The following is a 22,274-nucleotide window of genomic DNA, read 5'->3' as shown; positions in this document are numbered from 1 at the left end:
CCATCATATGTGGAACCAGGGAAAAGGATCCAGGTCTGGAACCAGCAATGTCCATTAAGTGTCGTGGACCCTTCCTGGTCTGAAATAGGTCTAGCTTGTAGTGCTCTTGAGGTCGCCTCTAATACTGACTCTTAATAATGGAAAAAGTAAACACTGTATACAAGCAATGTTTTTAGAAAAATTAGAAAAGAATGGCTTAATGGAAACTTTTTTTTTCATTGAAATAATTGAGAGTTTAAGTGAGTTTTTAAAGTTAAAGTATAAATGCTGACACCTTGAAGAGCCGAGCCTAGTTTTTCACTTTGAATTGCGAGGGCATCTGGTGTCTGTTCTGAAAGGGAGAGCAGTTTGATAGCCATCTGTCCACAAGAAAAATGCAGACTTGGAAGTAAGATGAAACAAGAATGACACCTGCTTAAGCTAAGAGTTGTGAATAAGACATAACTTCTGCTACATACAGTATTTTTTAAAGAAGAAAGAAAACCCACCAATTAGAGATCTTACAGAAATGTTCAGATGTACTTGAGTCATCAAGGGCTTGCCTTTCTGGCAGCCAGTACAAACTTCTACAAAGGATTGATTTACCCCAAATGGCATACTGAGAACTTCCCATAGAGCTCAGCTAGGAACCCTCTTCACACCTTCCAGTGGAGGGAGGGACTCCCATATTCCAATAGTTGTATCTTTGCAAGTAAACCCAGACATCTTTGTGGATAGTGACTGGTCTTTATTCACCTGCATAGCCTTAGTGTGTTTGATGGTTGTTGAAAGCTCTAAGACCTGGAATTCACCAACATGGCTGTGTTCCCAGCTGCTTGGCTCAAGGTAAGTTTTATCCCCCTGGGTTTAAATACTAGTCTCTCTGCTTCTTGGAGGTGGGGGTAAAACTCTAGGATTAAGCTGAATCTTGGAACCCCTTTGTTATCCAAGACAACAAGAATAGGAAGAGGGTCTTTCTGCGACCAATAGAGTTATAGATAAAATTGTGTCCACATATCCAGTTTAAACAAACATGAAAGTACAACAGTGGCTTGGATATGACCAGAAAATACAAAAAGACAAGGCACTGTATGTGATGCTGTTTTTTGCAAGGTGATAACCAGGTGTATCTCTGCTCTTCATCTGCCAAACAATACCTTTTATAGAAGAGATTTTACCTTCCAGTTCTAACACTGTAGGGCTTCTCTCCTCTTTTCATCATATTCCCTCTTTGGAATTTAATACAGTTGAAGAGGGTTAGCAGTTTAGAATCTGGGTGGTAACGGGGATGGATTTCATCCTGACCTCAATTTAAAGCTTATCTGGATCTGTAATGACTTGAGTATGTGCCCTGACAAGTCTTTGGAAACCTGTCAGAATGAGGTATCAATAAAGAGACCAGGCATCTAGTGTGACCAAACATTCATCAATGATAGGTTCTTGCCTTTTTACTGGAGATACATTTGCTGTGCTTCCCTGGTTGAGATGTCTGTGTATTTCTTAGTTTAATGTGTCTAGGATTTTCTGCACATTACATTGAAGCTGTTACTATAGTCATCTATGAGCATCACTGGTATAAAATCACATTGAACAAAGTCAATGCTTTCTTTAATTTGTTTCTATTTAGAGAAAACAAAGAAAATATTGTGGCTTTTTCCCCCTATCAGTAGCACTAGCTTTTGTTTATTCAATTGTATATGTGTACTCACACATACCCTCCCCCCCCCCCACACACACAGACACATGGGCTGGAGACAGCTAATTTTTAGCTATTATTAAAATTAAATTACGTAAACATACAATTAAATAAGTTTTGTTATAAAACAAAGAAATAAACACTCAAAAGTCACCACTTCCTCATTATTTTACTGCATTTTACTATTATCTGTGATTGTGTGGTTATTTATATCTATCGCACCTGTATGAGGGAAACACTGTACCATGGTGTCTACTGCATATCTATTCCCAAATCTGCACTTAGCAGTATCAATAATTTTTTTTTGGAAAGCCAGTAGTTAAACATTTACCAGCACACCACTGTAAATGTATACACACACACACACACACACACACACATACGCACATCCTTTTCATAGCCATGCAGAGTAAGCGTCAGTTTTTCTATTTTATAGATGAAAAACTGAGGCTTAGAGAGTTTAACTTACCCAAGAGACCACTCCCATGCTTTAGCTCTCCTACTCTAAAAACATAAAATAAGAAGCCCAGGGAATGCTTAAGGATGACTGAAGCTCTATTGGGATATAATTTAAAAGCAGAGGTTTGCTAGAAGTGAGAGCAAGAGAACCATGTGGAAATCTAGACAAGCACTCCAGGCACAGGGTACCACCAGTGCAAAGACCTGGAGGTGGGATTGTTTTGCTGCTTCTAAGGATAGTAAGGGTAATACTGGAGCTGGAATAGAAAGAGGGAGAGGGACAATAGGAAGAAGTGAGACAAGTAGGGCATGATCACTAACTACCTTTATGAAACCAGGCGAGTAACTTGACCCCTTTATGCCTTATTTCTCTTATCTGCAGAATGTTTCACTTCATGCTCATGGTAAGAGTATATGTGAATTTACTGTGCTTTAGTTAAATTATTATTACTAAAGCTAAACCATCACTGTTGCCTTACTGGTGCTTAAATATAATTTTAAGGAAGAATAATTTTTTCTTGCCATTTTTTCAGCAGCTGCATGAGGAGTGATTCAGAAATACTTAAATTTATCCCTTGCAAGTACCTATTAGCCTATTTTAAATCTATTTAAAATCCACAGTGCAATGCAGTTTAAATTCATCTGGGATTAATAGGACTTGCCTTTAGCTATATTACTGATGGCATGATAGAATCTCAACAGGAAACTTTTGTGACATTTTTCAAATGTCCAGTCTGATGGATTATACAAGACTAAAAAAGTATTGAAACACATTCTATATTTTGAAAACCCAGGTGTTCCGATTTTAACAGTCTTCACTTATCCATAAAACAGATTACCATGTCCTCTTATCCACATATCAATTATATAGGTGTATCTTAGAGTATATTTAAATAACGGTATGACATAAACATCATGAGCTTCTGTGGCTTTGATAACTTTCAGTTTCTTCTTAAATGATGTGTTCACTTTATCAAAATTGATCAGGCTGTACACTTAGGTTTTATGAACTTTTCTGTACATGTGCTATACTGCATTTTTAATAAATTTTTTCTTAAAAGAGTGAGTAGGACTTTGAGAAAGGGGAAAGTGTTTGCTCTCCTGGATCAAGGAAACAAGGTACAAGATGAGATGAGGCCAGTGTTAGAATGAACATGGCATGTGTGTCACAGCCAGGACACAAATCATCCACGACATGTAAATGTTTGTTGAGCACTTCCTGGGGGCCAGTATGGAAGATGCTGTGAACTGGGTACCCTAAAATCATTCACAGCCTACTTCTTCCTTGAAAGCTCAAATACTCAACTTCCCAGCCTCCCTTCCAGCTGGGTATGGGAATGTGAAGTTGTTGAATGTGCTTCTGGAAAAGCCTCTTAAAAAGGGACACTCAATGAATATACCCCTTAATTATTTCATCTTTTGCTTTTTGCTGTCTTCCTCCTGCTGGAATCAGGCTGTGATTCCTGGAAGCAGGTCAGCCATCTTTCAACCATGACATGACAAGCATCAGGACAAAGGCTTATGTACTAAGAATGGAAGATGGACAGATGGGAAGCGTGAAGCCCCCTAGAGCAGTGCCTCTCATTGGTTGGGTGTCTGACTGATAGGCAGGTGGGGAGGGTCAAGGATATGTGGGTCAGTCTATTCTAGGACACTGCTTTTCTGACCTTGAGGCTGCCCAAAAAATTGCCCTTTGGGAATTTTGACATCATCTACAGACATGCCACTTGAACAATTATTTGTTTGTTTTGACATACTGGACATATTCTTGCAAGGGACAACACATGATCAAATTAATCAAAGTATTGTTGGTTGCCAACTTTTTCAAAGTTACTAGCAGAAGGTCTTCACAAATACAAACACTTTCCTCTCCTATGCCTTAGACATTTTTTTCCCCTCTAAGATGGTAATCTTATGTCATCCTCATCTTTGAGCAATTCTCTGTAAAATGAAACCTTTGCAACATTTCCATATCTGGAGATACCACTTTGTCTTCACTTGGAGACTTGATAATTTTCCAAGGAGATACACTCAGAGGGAAATACAAAGACTGGAAAAGAATTTGTTAACTTGAAAAGTTGGCAAAACAGGTGTGCTGTGATTCTTTCAGTTGAGCTAGCACATTTCATCATAGCCATTTTGAAATATAACATTAAAATTCTGTGCTCAATGTCCCTTATCACCAAACCTTTTGTTTCTGTTTGCATTTTGTTGTTGTAATCATACACGTCATAAATGAGTATACTAAGGCAAGTGATAATGTGTATAATAAAATGTAGTCAATACTAATTTGCCACCTTTGGGGAGAAAAATGACTTCCATGTGTGTGATAACTATGGAATAAATATTCTACATCCTTACCTAAAATAATGTATTAATGTCAAGAATTCTTATGATGAGCATAGGCTAGAGACCAGAAAAATAGCCAGGGGTTATGATATTTGATTAAAGTTTTAACTTGATACATGTGTTTTAAAAGCCAAAAGATACACTGAAAATTGAATTGAATCTAGTATAATATGAAGGCTTACTGAAATTATTGGAAAGGAGGTAGTACATTAAAATAAAGAAAATGTCTTCCTTTTAGACTAAACTGCCATTTTGTTCAATTTGATACACACTTTATCCACCTATTTCTTTATTTGCCTGCAAAGAGTAAGAGCTTAGGTAAGGCAGACTGTGAAATTCAAAGCAACAGTGTGGCTACATGTGGTTTTTTTTTCTTTTTTTACTTCTTCTCTTGTTTTTTGCATGTGACCCTGCCTTTCACTTCACAGAGAATACGATCCATCTATGTCTGATGTCTTCCCTTCCTCCTGCAATGAGGTTCCTATATTAATACTATCAAACCTCCTGCAAAAGTTTGAGGCTTGGATCTCATACATTCCCACCTGATATAGGACTTGGCTTCTCCAACTGAACCCTACATTTTACTTGTATATTCAAAACATTTCTTTCTCGGCTTCTTGTCCTCAATCCACAAATACTATTTACAAAGAAGATTTTTCTCTGCTTTTATCTTCAGGTTTCTGTCTCCCAGTATAATCATATCCAGCCCCATGGCTCTTACTGGGGCCTCTAAAATGTTTATCACCAAATCTGTGTCTGCAGTTCCAACCTCTTCCCTGAGCATCAAAGCTGTATTTCCAACTTTCGCTGGATGCTTCTATCTGGGTAATATCTTAAGCTGAATTTATTCAAATATATATTCAAAATGGAATTCATTTGACATCTTCCTCTTATCTTTGAAGCTACTGTCATTCCCAATCCTATATCTCAGCAGTGGCAATCTTGTATCTTAGCAGTGGAAGCTGAACAAGTTCCCTCATAATATTGTAGAAGTACAGAGCATCAAGAATAGTCCTTTTAATTAAAGTTTAAGCCAGTAAAAACCTATTTTATCTATTCTGAGATTCCCATTATTTGGTTATATCATTGTAGATTATTCAGAGGACACTGGCATCTGCTACTTAATTTTATTTTTTTTAACATTTCATGAGACTTAAATTACAGTCTCATGGTAGAATTGTAGTTAATTGATGTACCTTATTTCTTGCCAAGATTCTGTTTTAAACAATTTGATTAATGTATTGAATGGCATGAATACAAAAATTGGGTTAGTTAAAATAATTTTTACAGATGGAAGATTTTTAGCATGGTTAAATCTATTAAATGGGGAGGTAAGAGCTGTTTTGGCCTTCAGAATCTTTGAGAACATCGTGTTAAATGAGACAACCACTGTTTCTAACTCTTCTTTCTTAACTTACTGAGAGTTACAACATTGTATTGCAAATTATAAATGGGATCATAGAATTAAACAATTTAGACTTAAAGTATCACATACTTTTAGCCTGTGTAATAAATATCACTAGACATTATTTGAACACGATGTTCTGTAACATATCTTCATAGGAGAAACAAAACAGACACCTTTCCTGAGGGTGAAGATAACCTTCTTGAGATTTATTTAAGCAAAAATAGAATCGAAGATGTTGAGATAGAGAAGTTCTTAGAGTTCCCTGCCTCCTTGGTTAGAATTGATGAAACAGAAATTCAGAATATCACACGGTGCTTAGAGGCAGAAATGGAAAAAAAGAATCTGGTGCTCAAATTCATACTTCAGGTAGGAGGCAAGCAGCTATCTGGACCTTAAATGATTCTCTTGATTGATTGATAAATAGATAGATACGCAGCAATACTTTAGTTGGATACATTATTTGGTGCCTCTCATGTCAGTACTCTGATGTTTTCCATTTTCACAGTTTGGAAATAAGAAAAAGTAGACAAACTTGGCTGGGTGCGGTGGCTCACTCCTGTAATCCCAGCACTTTGGGAGGCTGAGGTGGGTGCATCACCTGAGGTCGGGAGTTCAAGACCAGCCTGACCAAGATGGAGAAACCCCATCTCTACTAAAAATACAAAATTAGCCGATTGTGGTGGCACATGGCATATGCCTGTAATCCTAGCTACTTGGGAGGCTGAAGCAGGAAAATCGCTTGAACCTAGGAGATGGAGGTTGCCGTGAGCCGACATCATGCCATTACACTCCAGCCTGGGCAACAAGAGCGAAACTCCGTCTAAAAAAAAAAAAAAAAAAAAAAAAAAAGAAAGAGAAAAAAGAAAATAAAAAGCAGATAACCATGCCTACTCTCTTTAGCTTTGAAAGTGTTTGACGATGTTGGTGGGTGGGGCCTCCTCTGGGACCCTATAGTCATCACAGCAGTTAACACATTATAATTCAATTTCTGATTCTTTGTCAGACTTCCTACTAGACTGAAAGTTCCTTTTAAGAGCAGGAGCTGTTTTCTTTTCTATTACTGTATCTACAATGCCTGATGCAAAGTAAGTTCCCAGGAAAGATGAGTTTAATGAATGAAAGGGAGAATGGAGTCAGAAGTCAGAGCACCCAGGGACCCCTCTCCTGTCATCCGGTTTTAACCCTGTGTAGGAGGTAAGGAATGATACTCCCAGATAAACACTGCCTGCCACCCACATGTCACGGATTCCAAGGTACACATATTTTTATATTTTAATATCCCTGACATCAAAATCTACCTTACAATCAGTAGCATGTCGTAGTAAGATACTGGCATGACTCACAGTTGATGGCTTATTGGATCCAGTGAAGAGTATTATTTTTGTAGGTAATAAGCTCTTACATAAATGAGGACAGGTAAGAATCGTTGGATGGGCTGGGTTGGAGTATAGTGGTGGGAGGGGTGTTGCAGTAATAAACAGGATGGCCCAGGTGGGCATCATTATTAAGGACATGCGATTCAAGAAAGACTAGAAAGAGCTGAGGGAGGTGACATGTAGATATCTGGGGGAAGAATGTTCCAGGAAGATGGAATAGATGACAGCGCAAAACACAAGTGCACCTGGCACCCAAGGAACATATCAGGAAGCCACTGTGGCTGGAACAAGGGGAGGTAATAGAGACAATGTCAGCGAGAGAAAGGGAGGTGGGGAGTAGATCATATAAGGCTCTGAAGGTTATTGCAAAGACAGATTTTACTCTGAGGGACATGTAGGGGCAAAGCAGAGTTCTGAGCAGAAAGTTGAAATGACTTGATTCACTCAAAAATTATTCGGACTGCTGCGCTGAGCACAAACTATATAGGGGAAAGGGGAGAAACTAAGAGACCTGTTCCAAGACATTTATATTGATGCAGGAGAGAGTGGGTGGTGGCTCAGGACAGATGTTAACAGTGGAGGAAGTGAGAAGTAGTTGGAATCTGGATATTTTATGAAGATAGAGCCAACAGGATTCCCTGAGGCGTGGGATGTTGGTACGGGAGAGGGGAAAGGGTCAAGGATAGTGCCAAGGTTCTTGGCACGAGAACTAAAAGGAAGAAGTTGCCATCCCCTCAGTGGAGACAGCTGTGGGTGAAGTTAGCTCAGGAGGGAAGATCAGGAATTCAGGTTTAGGCATGTTGAGTTTGAGTTGTCTGTTAGACAGGCGAGTGCTCCAAGTGATGTCTAGAAGGCTGCTGGATATTAGAGTCTCAGTGTGGGAAAAGATGTCTGGTCTTAATACTAGTTAACCACAGCATCCCAGTTTACACAAATATGGTGTGTGATATCTTCTTATCTTATTCGCCTCTCCAGGCTCCAGACCAGGCAAACACAACATCCTTTTAACTTTCCTTTCTCACAGTGGCCTTCTATGGGTGAGCTGTCACATTGAGACCTGACCCACATAAGCTTTCCTAAAATTTCTCCATTTCTTTATACCTTATTTTAGACAAATGGTCCATTCTATCAGCAGTAAATTCATGAACAATTATGCATACCTTTCTCTCAGGCCTACCCAATTCTGTTCCTAAAATCTACAATTGAGACAGTGATGGAACCCATTAGATGTATAGTCAATTAAGATTTAATACTCTAAAAAGAAGAGGCTTCATTTGTCAAATGCTATACAGTTGTATTGATAAATATCAGTGACAGCTGCCAATATAAAAGAAACCATATATTATCCATTTGAATATTTTTCTCTATTCCTGAGGATGCTGTATTAGGCACTGTTTATTTCATGAAATAAAGAGACATTCAATCTGAGACCTCTGTCAGTAAAGGAAAAATAATCATCATAATACCTAGATAAGTAAAGGCACTAGCACATTAGAGTTTTGATGATATATGAGAGGATAAAATAATAACTTATGTATAATTATAAATTTTGAAGTTTATGACATGAATATAGAACACACTCAAAGCAAGTTAAATCTCTGTCTACTTAACATTCAAATGGTTATACCATGTGAAAAGATTTACTCATAGCAAACTACTATTCAATGTTTGAATGGTTTAGAGTAGCAGCTTCCAAGGGGGGTGTGTACTATATGAGAAAATGGGTATGGGAGGAAAATAACTAAGATGTATTGTTTTATGTATTTATATATATATTTCTATGAGTATAGAAATCTTACATTTAAAATCTTGATTAGTCATAATACATGTATAAATTTTTAAATAAAAATAGATATATGGATGGTATATGCCTAGTCTTATTGGGATGATGATGTGTATGGTATAAACATCTCAGCATCTTCCAAGACATGGATAACATTTTGCTTTTGATTAAGAAAATATGATTTTAGATTCAAACTAGAAATGGAGTTAGTAAAAGAATGAATAAACTTTGCTTTGAAAATCAAAGCTCAAGAAGCAAAAGATGAGCCATTTTTTCCTTGGTAAATTTTGGCCTAACTTTCCAAATTGCACCCTATTATGTCATATTTATTTCTGATTTTAGCTATCATTTTCTTCCTCTGATTTAGTCTTTCACAGAAATAAACCAGAGGTGAAAAGGGTTCTAGAAGTGTTATTTATTGTGTATTTTTTATCTAATTTTGCCCCATGCTAATAAAAGCTCACTTAGAGCTACCTTCTTACCACAAATCTAGAAAAGTTATTTTTGGTCCTTGGACCCCTAGGCTCCAAAGCATGCAGAAAATGTGTCTGGTGATGTCAATAGCTTCATGGGAGATTTTTTAAAGAAATGTTGTTATTGAGAGTTGGGAGCCTAGCTTAAATATGGTAAAGCATGCATTTTACTATAGGATATGTGTAGTAGAATTGATATGGGGTACAAATCATTATTATACATAATTTGTTCAAGATTTATGCTTTTTGTGCTTTGATCTATTAGTAAAAAGCATATGATTGTAACAATTATCTTGGTTAAGTTGCATTAATATATTTGCCCTTTGCTGCTAATTGGAAACAAGGGCCTTTAGTAGAAAATCTCCTACTAACAATGCTATTAAGTGTTTTAAGTTGAGTTGTAATAATAGTTCTAAGGGGCTATAATTAATTTTGCCTATAGTATTAAATATAGTATAAACATAATTAGAAGGAATTATGTAAAGATGGCTACTGAGCTCTCTATCTCCCTTCCTCCCCAACGAATGCCAAGTTCTTAGAAACTTACAGAAAAGTTATAATCAGTTAATTTAATGTAGTATCAACCAAAATGCTAATATAATTTTATGAAGCATCAAATCTGGTGCTAGGATGTATCTGAAAAAAAAACTGCTCAGAAAAAAAGCCAAGAAAAATGTGAAAAAAAGAACAATACTGAAAAAGTCTAGCCCAGATATCAGAATGTACTGTCATAATTTTAAAAGTGAACTATAAATTTAATTATATTTTAGATATATATAATTATATATATATATATTAGACAAATGTCCATTATATCAGCAGTAAATTCATGAAGAGCCATGCACAGCTTTCTCCCAGGCCTACCCAATTATGTTCCTAAAATTTAGAATTTAGATAGTAATGGAACCCACTTAGATACATAGTCAATAAATATTTAATACTCTAAAAAGAGGAGGTTTCCTTTGTCAAATGCTAAACAGTTATATTGATAAATATCAGTGATAGCTGCCAATGTAAAAGAAAGCCATGTCTTGTCCATTTGAATATTTTTCTCTATTCCTGAGGATGCTGTATTAGGCACTGTTCATTTCATGAAAAAAAGATGCTAAATCTGAGAGCTCCGTCAGTAAAGGAAAAATAATCATCATAATACCTAGAAAAGTAAAGGAACAAGAAAATAACTATCCCAAAGGCCAGAAGAAAGATTACGTGTAGGGAAGGGCAAGAGGTTATACATGGGAATGGATATTCTGAGGGTTTAGAGGGGCTCAAAATGTTCTCTACCTCAACTTACGTTGTGGTTTCCTGAGAGTTCACTTTATAATTATTTATTAAACTATGCATGTATACTGAACACCCTTTTCTGCGGGTGAAAAGGGTATAGAAAAAGAGTATGGTGTAGCCACAGGAATAGACCAACATATCACTGGAAAGAATTGGTAGTCCAGGAATCAACTCATGTTTATATGAAAACTTAGGATCGGTAGCATTTCCAATTAGTATGGAAAGGGTGAACTATCAAATGGGACAACTCCCTGCCTCATTCTATATACTACCATAAAAGTTAGGTTAAGGAGCTAAATGTAATCTAAAATCTCCCAAAGTATTGGCCTGTCGTGGTGACTCACACCTGTAATCCCAGTCTTTTGGGAGGCCAATGTAGGTGGATTGGTTGATGCCAGGAGTCTGAGACCAGTGTGGGTAACACGATGAGACCCAGTCTCTACAAACAATTAAAAAATTAGCCAGGCATGGTGATGTGCACCTGTAGTCCTAGCCACATGGGAGGCCGAGGTGAGAGAATCACTTGAGCCCAGGGGTTTGAGGCTACAATGAGTTGTAATCATGCAATTACACTCCAGCCTGAGCAACAGAGTGAGATCCTATCCTTAAAACAACAACAACATAAAAACATCTAAATGTAAAAATATTAAAATATAGCATTGGAGAACTTACTTTTCATCACGGAGAAGTTATACACACGAACATGGGAGATATTGTGAAGACTCAAGACCCAAATCAATGAATTAAAAATAACAATAAACACAAGTAGTGTTCTTTTGGTTAATATTTTAACTAATAGTTAAATAATTAAACACTAGAACACATTTGTGAAGGGAATTGTATTCTACTTATAAGAGTACCAGCCAGGCATTTCCTCATTCTCATGCCCATAGAGCTTCACATAAACCCACCCAAGTGCTTAGCCTATACCATCCCTTCTTGTCGTGATGCAGGAAATATCATTCTTGTCTAATCCCTAATTTGTGCCTCTGTTTGCACATCCTCACCTTGTTCATTCTCTCCTTTTTAATGGGATTTTTCCCATCCTCACACATGCATAAAAGAGCAGCAGCACCACTGTCCTCATCAATGACCCTGGCATAGCCCATGCTAGATTCCCCACTACTTTTGTTCTCCTTTCTAGCTAATATTTCAAAAAAATATATAATGATCTTCCTTATTTCTCTTTAGTTATTCTTTCTTTTACTCTAATTGGTCCTTGATTTCTACCGCCCTGCTATAGGTAGTTGTATATACAAGTCTGTTCTTATGCTTCTAATAGAGACATACTCATGACTGGGTAATTTATAAAGGAAAGAGATTTTATTGACTCACAGTTCCACATGGCTGGGGAGGCCTCATAATCATGGTGGAAGGTGAATGAGGAGCAAAGTCACATCTTACATGCTGGCATTGCCTGCCAGGGGAACTGCCCTGTATTAAACCATCAGATCTTGTGAGACTTATTCACTATCATAGAGCAGCACTGGAAAAACCTGCCCCCTTGATTCAATTACCTCCCACCGGGTTCTTCCCACAACATGTGGGGATTGTGGGAGTACAATTCAAGAGGAGATTTGGGTGGGAACACAGCCAAACCATATCACCAGTCTTACCAAAGGAACCAGCTATCTACCTCCATGCTGCCATCCAATGTACAGTTCTCCTTTCTCATCCTTTATATCTCAAGTGAAATGTTCTTGAACTCCTGAGCTCAAGCAATCCTCCCATCTCAGCCTAGCCTCCTGAGTGGCTGGAACTACAGGGATGAGACACAGTAGCTGGCTTCAAGTGAAATGTTAAATTCTCAGAGATGCCTTCTCATACCTAAAATTGCACTAATACCTTTCCATTTCTTTCAAACCTTTGTTTTCTTCCTGGCACATCTCATATAATTAGCTCATAGTGAATATATCTTTATTTATCTATTTAATTGCTATGTAGCAAATTACCACCATGTTTATTGGCTTAAAAAGCATTTCTTATCCCATAGTTTCTATGGATCAGAAATTCAAGAGCAACTTAGCTGGGCGTCTCTGGCTCAAGTTCTCTCATGAGGTTGTAGTCAAGGATTGATCATGGCTACAGTCTCATCTGAAGATTTAACTGGGGCTTGGGGGTTGGTGGGAGGTCTGCTTTTAGGCTCATTCACATGGCTCTTGACAGGAGGTCTCAGTTCCTCACTTCATGGGCCTCTCCATAGGGCTGCTTGAGTGTCCTTACAAGATGGCTGCTGATTTCCCCATCACAAGTGATCCAAGAGAAAGTCACATGTGTTAGACCATTCCTAGAAATGATATACCACTTCTGACTTATTCTGTTTGTAACCAACAAGTCACTAAGTCCAGTTCACACCTAGGAGGAGGGAAATTAAGTTCTACTTAGTGAAAACAGGAGCATCATATAATTTGTGGATATAACTTAAAGCCACCATACTCCCCATTAGAATATAAGCTCCCACAGTGCAAGGAATGGGTTACTGCTTACACTTACATCATTAGTGCTTAGAACAGTAGGCACTTTGATAAACATCTGTTTAATGAGTCAATGGATGAATGTCTCTTACTTTTGGGCAGCAAAGATATAGACTATGGAGTTATCTAGACCTGGTATGAAATTCTGACTCTACCTTTCACTAGTTCTGAACTTTGGACATATTAGTTTCTATGAGCCTCAGTTTCCTCATCTGTCACCTGTGCTATATTCCTGCTTCACAATAATGCTATAAGGAATAATGAAATTGCATATATAAAGCACTTCTTCAAGCATTCAGCACAAGATAAGCATTCAAATTCTAGTTTCTCTGAGTTTTTCCATCTTTTCACTTTCCCCAAAACTTTCAAGAGTCACTATTTCTTTACTACATGATATCAAAATTTTCTATTTAACTCTCTCATAATGAATTAATCATATGTTCAATTATTTACATGTCGAAGAAAAATCAATTTATCTTAGATTTAAAGAATTTTTTCATTAGTGCATAATTTCTATTAGATCTTCCCAAGAGAATTATAATATGTACCTATGGAGGGGAAATTAACAAATGGGCCAATTGGAAGGAAGATTCCTTAGCATAGGAGGTACAACTGCAATTTAGATTCAATATTCTGTCTAAAAGAAAAGTATGTTACCCCATAAATAGATACATACTTGTTCAAGATTTATGCTTTCTGTGCTTTGATCTACTAGTAAAAAGCATATGATTGTAATAATTACCTTGGTTAAGGTGCATTAATACATTTGCCCTTTGCTGCTAATTGAAAATGAGGGCCTTTAGTAGAATATACCTACTGTGTACCCACAAAAATAAAAATAAAATAAAAAATAAAAGTGTGATAATATTTAGTACTTGAAGGAAAGTCACAAGACTCATCTGTAGTTGCACCATTTTTTCTTGTGGAAAATGACAGCAGACAGAATGAATTTGGGAAATTATTTTGTGGAGGGAAATGAGGCCATGGGACCCTGTGGGTGGAATGAACAGTACTGCTAAACAGCTTTTGTTGAATCAGAAACTGAGCAAAGAATTTACCAAGCTGCCCTGAAACTTGGTATCATTATGAGTGAGTCTACTGATGCAGCTCTTTTTTTCCCCTTAAAAAATTAGGTGTAATTTACATTCAGTGAAAGGCACAGATCTAAATTTTATAGCCCTATGACACATATATAAATATGTATAACCCACACCCCAACCAAGATAGAACATTTCTATCACTCTAAAATGATCCTTATGTCTCTTTCCAGTCATTTGCTACCACCCCCAATGTAACCACTGATCTGACTTTTGTCATCTTTAGTTAGTATAGCCTCTTCTAGAAAGTACATACTGCTGTGCTTATTAGTATATGCCTCTGAGATCCATTGTTGTATGTGAGTAGTTTTTTGTTTGTTTGTTTGTTTGTTTTTTTGACGGAGTCTTGCTCTGTCGCCCAGGCTGGAGTGCAGTGGCGCCATCTTGGCTCACTGCAAGCTCCGCCTCCTGGATTCACGCTATTCTCCTGCCTCAACCTCCCGAGTAGCTGGGACTACAGGTGCCCACCATCACACCTGGCTATTTTTGTTTCTTTTTTTTTTTTATTTTTTAGTAGAGACGGGGTTTCACCATGTTAGCCAGGATGGTCTCGATCTCCTGACCTCGTGATCTGCCCACCTTGGTCGTCCGTCAGCTCCTCTAGTGAGTAGTTCTTTTTTGCTTTGCTGAGTAGTATCCCAATGTATGACTATATCAGAGTTTGTTTATTCATTCATCTGATGAAGAACATGTGGATTATATCCAATTTTTAGCTATCATGAATAAAGCTGCCATGAATAATCCTGTACATTTTTTCTTTGGGATCAATACTGAAGAATATAATTGCTAAATAATAAAGCTGATGCTTAATTTTATAAGAAAAAGCCAAGCTTTAAAAAATTGGTTGTTCTATTTTTATACTCCCATCAGCAATGTATGAAAAGTCCAGCGGCTCCCCATCTCCAGGGATGGTAATGGCTGTGTTTTCACTGTTAGGCATTCTGGTAGGTGTGAGTGAGTATCCACAATTTGCTCTATCACAGTTTTGTGCATGTTCATGTTTTCTCCAATCATAGCTTTCATTCTTTACTTTCAGAAGAGAAGTGTTGGGACTGTATCTGTTCCTCCTTTCCCCCAAGCTCTTTCAGTAGGGAGTGTTCCCATGGAGTGAGGTGTCACACTGAATGAAGTGTTCAACTGCATCAGGTCTTCAGCACCCTGGGTAGTCCCAGATTGACACTTTCTTACCATGGCGATGTAAGAAAGCATTTACCATAGTAAGCGGGTCTGACCCCATATCCTGCTTTGCTTTGTGGATCTCCCATCTCCTCCTCATTCTGGCCCTTGCTCTGAAATATAACCTTTTGAAACATAACTTTCCCTCACTGTCCAGTGCTCTGTCCAGTATGAGAAAACAGCAATAGGGAACAGTTACTGCAGAGCATGAACTCAGGACTCAGACTGCCTGAGCACACATCCTAACTCTGCTGCTGACCAGTACTTTACCTTAGACTCACCTCAAGCCTTGTTTTCTTCACCTGCAAAATGGGACAACTACAGTAACAACCTTGTAGTGTTGTTGTGAGAATTAAATAATAAAATATACAAGGCACTTAGCCATAGGTATGCCAAGGCTCCAGCTCTGCCCTCTATTATGCGAACATCTACTCTGATGCCTACGGACTTGACTTTTTACCACTCTCTGCCCCCACTTGTCCTGTGCTTTTATCTTCTTTTCTTTCTCTTCTCTTTTTCATATACTTCCTAGCCACATCAAGTCAATGTGTAACTTGGCTTTGGGCTTTCCTTTTTCACTTATGAACTAGTTATAAGTAGGGTGACTTCCAGAAAAATAGAAGTGAAATTTACCAAACTCATGCACTGTCTAAGAATTGAACAATGAGAACACCTGGACACAGGAAGGGGAACATCACACACCGGGGCCTGTCGTGGGGTGGGGGGAAGGGGGAGGGATAGCATTAGGAGATATACCTAATATAAATGATGAGTTAATGGGTGCAGCACACCAACATGGCACATGTATACGTATGTAACAAACCTGCACATTGTGCACATGTACCCTAGAACTTAAAGTATAACGATAATTAAAAAAAAGAACTTAAAGAGAACTAATGCAAGCAAAAGCCACTTCTCTTTCTGTGATTATTCAAGTGGAGATGGTACACTTGAATGAGCTTTGTGACATGTTGTACTTCTTTAGGCAAAGCCAGCTTGTCTTCCAGAGAGATCCTCTTGGATGGCCTTCTACACCCTGTTGAATTCATCATAGCCCTGGTTTGATTTTGAAGAGTGAGAAGTTTGACTTCTCATCATGAGGATTTATCTCTCTTAGTTTGAGTTTCCTCAAAAGCAGATCTCCTGAAAACCTTCAAGGAGAGACAATGCCTCAGTTTCCCATGGAGGGGTGAGGAAGTTGGAATATTTTTCAACCAACATGTGCCCTTCATTGGTTGAGGGTCACTCCTGGAGTGTTAACTCCCTGACACATCCAGCCTTCCCTGAACATTCCACCTGACTATTGGGCCAAGAAGAATAGGGATGCCTTGAAATAGGAGGAAAGTCTCTGCTGGAGGACCCAGGGGATATGCATGGCACTGACAACATCTACTTCATTATTTCGCAAATGTAAATTCACATTAACCACATCCACCAAACACAGGGAGTAATGCATGAAAAGCAATCATGCTGATCTATTAATATTCTATGAGAAATACAACGACCAGAAATTCCAACTATGTGTGCTTTGACAGTGGCAGCTTCTTTATGGTCATAACCAAATGGGAAGCCAGATTATCTTCACAAGGAGACTGGGGCGTTTAGAGCCGGTGACATGAGCTTCCTGGCTGGTGTCATTGACCTCTGTAGACCAATGGCATACATCCCCTAGCGGGGATATTCCTTCACAGGGATGGGCTAGAGACTCCTGCAAAACCCTCTTTCTTGGATTTGACTCTGTTTTTTCTTTTTATAGACACCTTGCTGATCATCCTTCTCCTAATAGTGCACTTTCTTATCTGTAAGAATTATATTTATAATCATCCAATTATACCTCCCCCAGCTCATCTTATTTTAGTTCTGAGGGTCACCACTAATCTCTTGGTCATAGCTCCAGGTGGCTGCTCTCATCCATTACCTTTGGATTCTTTATCATTTCTTCACTAGAGGTTAAATTTAACCTTAGTTTTCGGAAATTTGTTGCTGTTAACTCCCATAGCTGCCTGCAGACATTTTCTTGATAAAATAAGAAAGTGAGTAATAATTTATTTTTGTTTTTTATTGTTTTGAGATAGGGTCTCACTATGTCACCCAGGCTGGAATGCAGTGGTGCGATCTCTGTTCACTGTAACTTCGGCCTCTCGGGTTCAAGTAATCCTCCCACCTCAGCCTCCTGAGTAGCTGGGACCATGGGCATGTACCAGCACACCTGGCTAATTTTTGTATTTTTTGTAGAGATAGAGTTTTGCCATGTTGATCAGGCTGGTCTCAAACTCCTGCTCAAGTGATCCGCCCTCCCCCGGACTCCCAAAGTGTTGATATTACAGGCATGAGCCACTGTTCCTGGATGGCAATAGTTTATTTTAAAAATATTTGAATTCATTAGGCCAAGTGTGGTGGCTCATGCCTGTAATCCCAGCACTTTGAGAGGCTGATACAGGAGGATTACTTGAGGCCAGGAGTTCAAGACCAGCCTGGACAATAGAGTGAAACGCCCATTTCTACAAAAAAAAAAAAAAAATTAAAAAATTGACTGAATGTGGTGGCACACACCTGTAGTCCCAGCTCCTTGGGAGGCTGGGTGGGAGGGTCCCTTGAGCCCAGGAGTTTGAGGCTGCAGTGAGCAGTGATTACACCAGTGCATTCTAGCCTGGGTGACAGAGCAAGACCCTATCTCAGAAAAAAAAAAATTTAAAAATTATAGATCTGCTCTTTCTTGACACTCTGCTATAGTAGAAAGAAAACTGGAGTATGTTAGGTTGAATGACATGAAGTTGGCAAGATTCAACCATTTTTGACATATAATAGGTCAATTTCATATAGTTCAGCCTACATAAAGACAATAATGTTCTCTATCAAAAAGTGAGTCAAAATATCTCTGTTAGGGCTATGTGGCTTTTAAGCAGATCCTCCCACCTCTTTGGGTCTTAGTTACTCGTCTGTAAAATGGGTTTGACTAGATAAATTATAGGAGCTTTCCCACAAGTTTTATGAAGATTGGTAATTGCTATGGCTGCTGTAAGAAGTCTTGTTTCAAGGATGTTTTTTCTTGTTGTGACATCTTGCTTTCTTATATTCATATTCTCTTATGTTTATACCCAGGAGTCTCCTCTGTCCTTTTCTAATCTTTCTTGCTGGACAGTTTTTTCCTTAAGACAGCTCTATCTGAGTTGTTTGTCCCTATGGCAGCCATGAACAATAGAGTAACTATCTTTGCTGTATATCTATCCTTGACAACTTGATGTCCAACTTGGCACTGAGGATAACTTCTTGAGGGCTCATATTTCCTTTAGGGCCTCAACTCCAACAATTCTTCAACCCCACTGTGACCTGAAGTCCATGCATCCTACCCCCTTTCTGTTGTCTCTCACTCTCTTCATGTCCCAATTTTCTACTGTTTCAGCTCACATTTTACTCTGCATTACTCTAATTACTGTCTTGCATTTTCTAGGCACACATTGCTCCTTTCCCCTTCCTTTGTAATCACTTGGCAAAAGTCTAGCCCAGATTACATTCAACTCTTCATGCCCATCTTGCCTACACTCACCCAGCTAAACACAGATGGAGTGAAACACACCATTGTGCTGGCTCGTTTCACTTTACAGCCATGACTACAAACCACGCATGAGTCCTTAGAGCTGCCGAGTAGTCATATTATGTTTCTGGAGCCCCTTTACTCTCCTGTTCTTTTAGGTAACCATTTTATACCTTATCTTCTCCCTCATTTTCATCTTCAGCTGATTTTCTTGTTTCTTGTTTCTTTAAGAAAATAGAAGCCATCAGAATGAGACATCCCCATGTCCCCATCATCGCACTGTCAACCGCACATCTGCACTCATCTGCGCTCATGTTCTCTGCCTTCATTTCTTTTTCTTAGAATGAACTGCCTGTGCTTCCTGCAGAGTCCAAGCCCTCCTCTTAGGAAGTCAACCGTCCTCTTTTGCCTGCCCAAGGACATCACTCTGGCAACTCTTCCCCCTCTCCTGCGTTATCTGTTGGCCTTTCTGTGTCATACACATAAGCTCTATTTTTTCCCCATCTAAAAAAGAAACTCTTTTGACTCTAGGCCTCTCCAGCTACCACCCTGCTTTGCTACTGCCCTTTAGAAAAAACTCCTCAAAAGAATTATTCTCACATTTCTGCAGGATAACATCACACATTCTCCTAGTTCTATATTCTTCTACTAGCTAATTTCTTTGTACCATATTTAGTTTTTAAAGAGCTCCTTTCTCTATAAATATTTCATTTCAATGCCAGAGGTCATATCAGATGGAGAATGGCTGGTTGGTGGTTTAACAATGATTAAAAGAAGAGGAAAAGCAGCCAAATATTTAGAGAAAAGGTGAAGCCATTCCATCCCATCACCTTTGTTGGAGCATTTCAATTTGCTGTCTACCTTAGATGTGCTCTCTAGCCCATAGCAGAGCTAAAGGTATATTAAGTCTGTCTAACCGGGCTTGAAGGGAAGCTGGAAGACCATTTGTTCTTTTAAATCTCTTTAGTTTGCAATTGTCAGATTCAATTTTGAGGGGAAGAGTTCAGAGCATCATTGAAAGTAAAAAAGATGGGGGAAAGTGATAGCCACATGATAAATTATATCAAAGTCAAAGTCATCGCCCTATGGCAATTTTTGCAAAGAAGTATTTTTAGCACGGATAGCTAAAGGGTAGAGCATGTCACAGAGACACCTGTGTAGTTATGCAGACTGGCAGGGATGTAGAGGAACTATTAGAACCCCTGCCTTGTGTATCAATGGCATATTTTATCCATGGGCAGAATTAGCAGATAATATTCACTATACTGATTAGGAGAGAAGAAAGCTTCATCTCCACACAGCTGGAAATATGTCCTGCTTCAATGTCAATTTGTTTATGCTGTGGGCCAAGTCATGCCCCCATATGTCTGTATTTTCACATCTCTAGCAGATATTAATTGCACTAGATTTGCTGTGCTGTACTTTTGATTAGTCAGAAGTTCGGCCTAGTAAGTTAGAACTCTGTGTACTCACTGTGTTAAAGGGATGCTTGTCATTATATTGTTTTGAAATTGTTTAAAAGGTACAGTTAGGGAGGCATAGTCCTTGATCTTTTAAAATCCTTTTAAAGAAATGAACGGGGCAATTAGATAGCAAAACTGAAAACTTATGGGCTTTTATTTTTTAATTTTTAATTACTATGGGAACATAATAGTCATATATTCTTTCATTCTTTTTTTCCCTCCCTTCTTATTTAAGTTAGGCCAGAGTCCAGTTTTCTTTATGGTTTTTTTTTTCTTTCTTTCCCCTTTTTTTTTTTTTTTTGAGATGGAGTCTCGCTCTGTTGCTTTGTTGCCCAGGCTGGAGTGCAGTGGTGTGAACTTGGTTCACTGCAACCTCAGCCTCCTGGATTCAAGCGATTCTCTTGCCTCAGCCTTCCCAGTAGCTGGGACTACAGCCGCGCGCCACCATACCCATATAATTTTTGTATTTTTAGTAGAGACAGGGTTATGCCATGTTGGCCAGGCTGGTTGAGAACTCCTCGTCTCAAGTGATCCACCCACCTTGGCCTCCCAAAGTGCTGGGATTACAGGTGTGAGACACCGCGCCTGGCCCCTTTACTTTTCATTTATTTTTTCTAATTTCAACTTTTATTATAGATACAGGGGGTACATATACAGGTTTGTTCCATGAGTATATTGCAGCAGGTATGGGCATAGTACCCAATAGGTGATTTTTCAACCCACAGCCTCCTCCCTCCCTCCCCCATCTATAGTCTACAGTGTCTATCGTTCCTATGTTTATGTCCATGTGTGCTCGATGTTTAGCTCCCACTTATGAGAAAGTGTGAGATTTGTTTTTCTAAACCCTGCACATGTACCCCTGTGTCTGAAATAAAAGTTGAAATTAGATTAAAAAAAGTGAAGACCCTGGTATAACTTAAACAGGAAGAAAAAAAGAATTAAAGATTATATTACTATTACGTGCCCATAGTAATCAAAAATTAAAAAAATAAAAGTTGTCCATAGGTTTTCAGTTTTGGTGTCTAATTGCCCTGTTTCTATAAGAGGATTTTAAAAGATCAAGGACTATGCTTCCCTAACTGTATCTTTTAAACATTAAGTCACTTAGGGTAATGGCCTGCAGCTGCATTCATGCTGCTGCAAAGACATGATTTCATTCTTTTTTATGGTTGCATAGTATTCCCTGGTGCAGATGTACCACATTTTCTTTATCCAGTCCACCATTGATGGGCACCTAGGTTGATTCCATGTCGTTGTTATCATGGAAGTGTTTAGAACAAAACTAGTTGAAAAAATATCCCCTAGAATCCCAGGTACAAGGAGAAGGGGACAAACCCCCAATACCACTGACCTGCATGGGCTGTATGTGGCAGCAAGAAGCAGAGGGAGGCAAGGGGGTGACTGAAGGACCAGAGAAGGTGGTAACCCCAAACTATCCAAGAGGTACTCTACAGAAAGCTTAAATATTGCCTGGAAATGGGCACTTTTATGGATTGCCCACTCTGCTAGGCTCAGTTTTAGATACTAGAGAGGCCACATTAAATGAAATAGGAAAGGTCTCTACTCTTACAGAGCCTATGTCCTAGAAAAGAAACATAGACAAATAATATAATTTCAGACACATAGATGTGCTAAGACAAAGGAAGGCAATAGAAGGAACCCATGTGGCTGGGTGAGGAATTCTGCTTTTAATGAGGAGGTGACATTTAAGCAGACAGGTGA

At 38.6% G+C, this 22,274-nt stretch overlaps 1 protein-coding gene across 3 annotated transcripts in view; it reads left to right on the top strand.

The window, feature by feature from the left end:
• The window catches only part of PAK5 (p21 (RAC1) activated kinase 5), a 302,347-nt gene that overhangs the window by 49,396 nt on the left and 230,677 nt on the right, over positions 1-22,274 (top strand). Inside the window, exon 1 of one of the 3 annotated variants that reach the window (XM_054674646.2) lies at positions 14,874-14,981. The exons of the other annotated variants lie outside the window; for them this stretch is intronic. The gene's annotated coding sequence lies outside the window, so the exon portion shown is untranslated. Of the gene's footprint in view, positions 1-14,873; positions 14,982-22,274 lie in introns of those variants that run through there. 3 annotated transcript variants of the gene reach the window in all.

This window comes from Pan troglodytes, chromosome 21, assembly GCF_028858775.2.
Source record: "Pan troglodytes isolate AG18354 chromosome 21, NHGRI_mPanTro3-v2.0_pri, whole genome shotgun sequence".
Lineage (NCBI taxonomy): Eukaryota > Metazoa > Chordata > Mammalia > Primates > Hominidae > Pan > Pan troglodytes.
The sequence above is the reverse complement of the archived record's forward strand: the minus strand, read 5'-3'. Positions and strand labels throughout refer to the sequence as shown.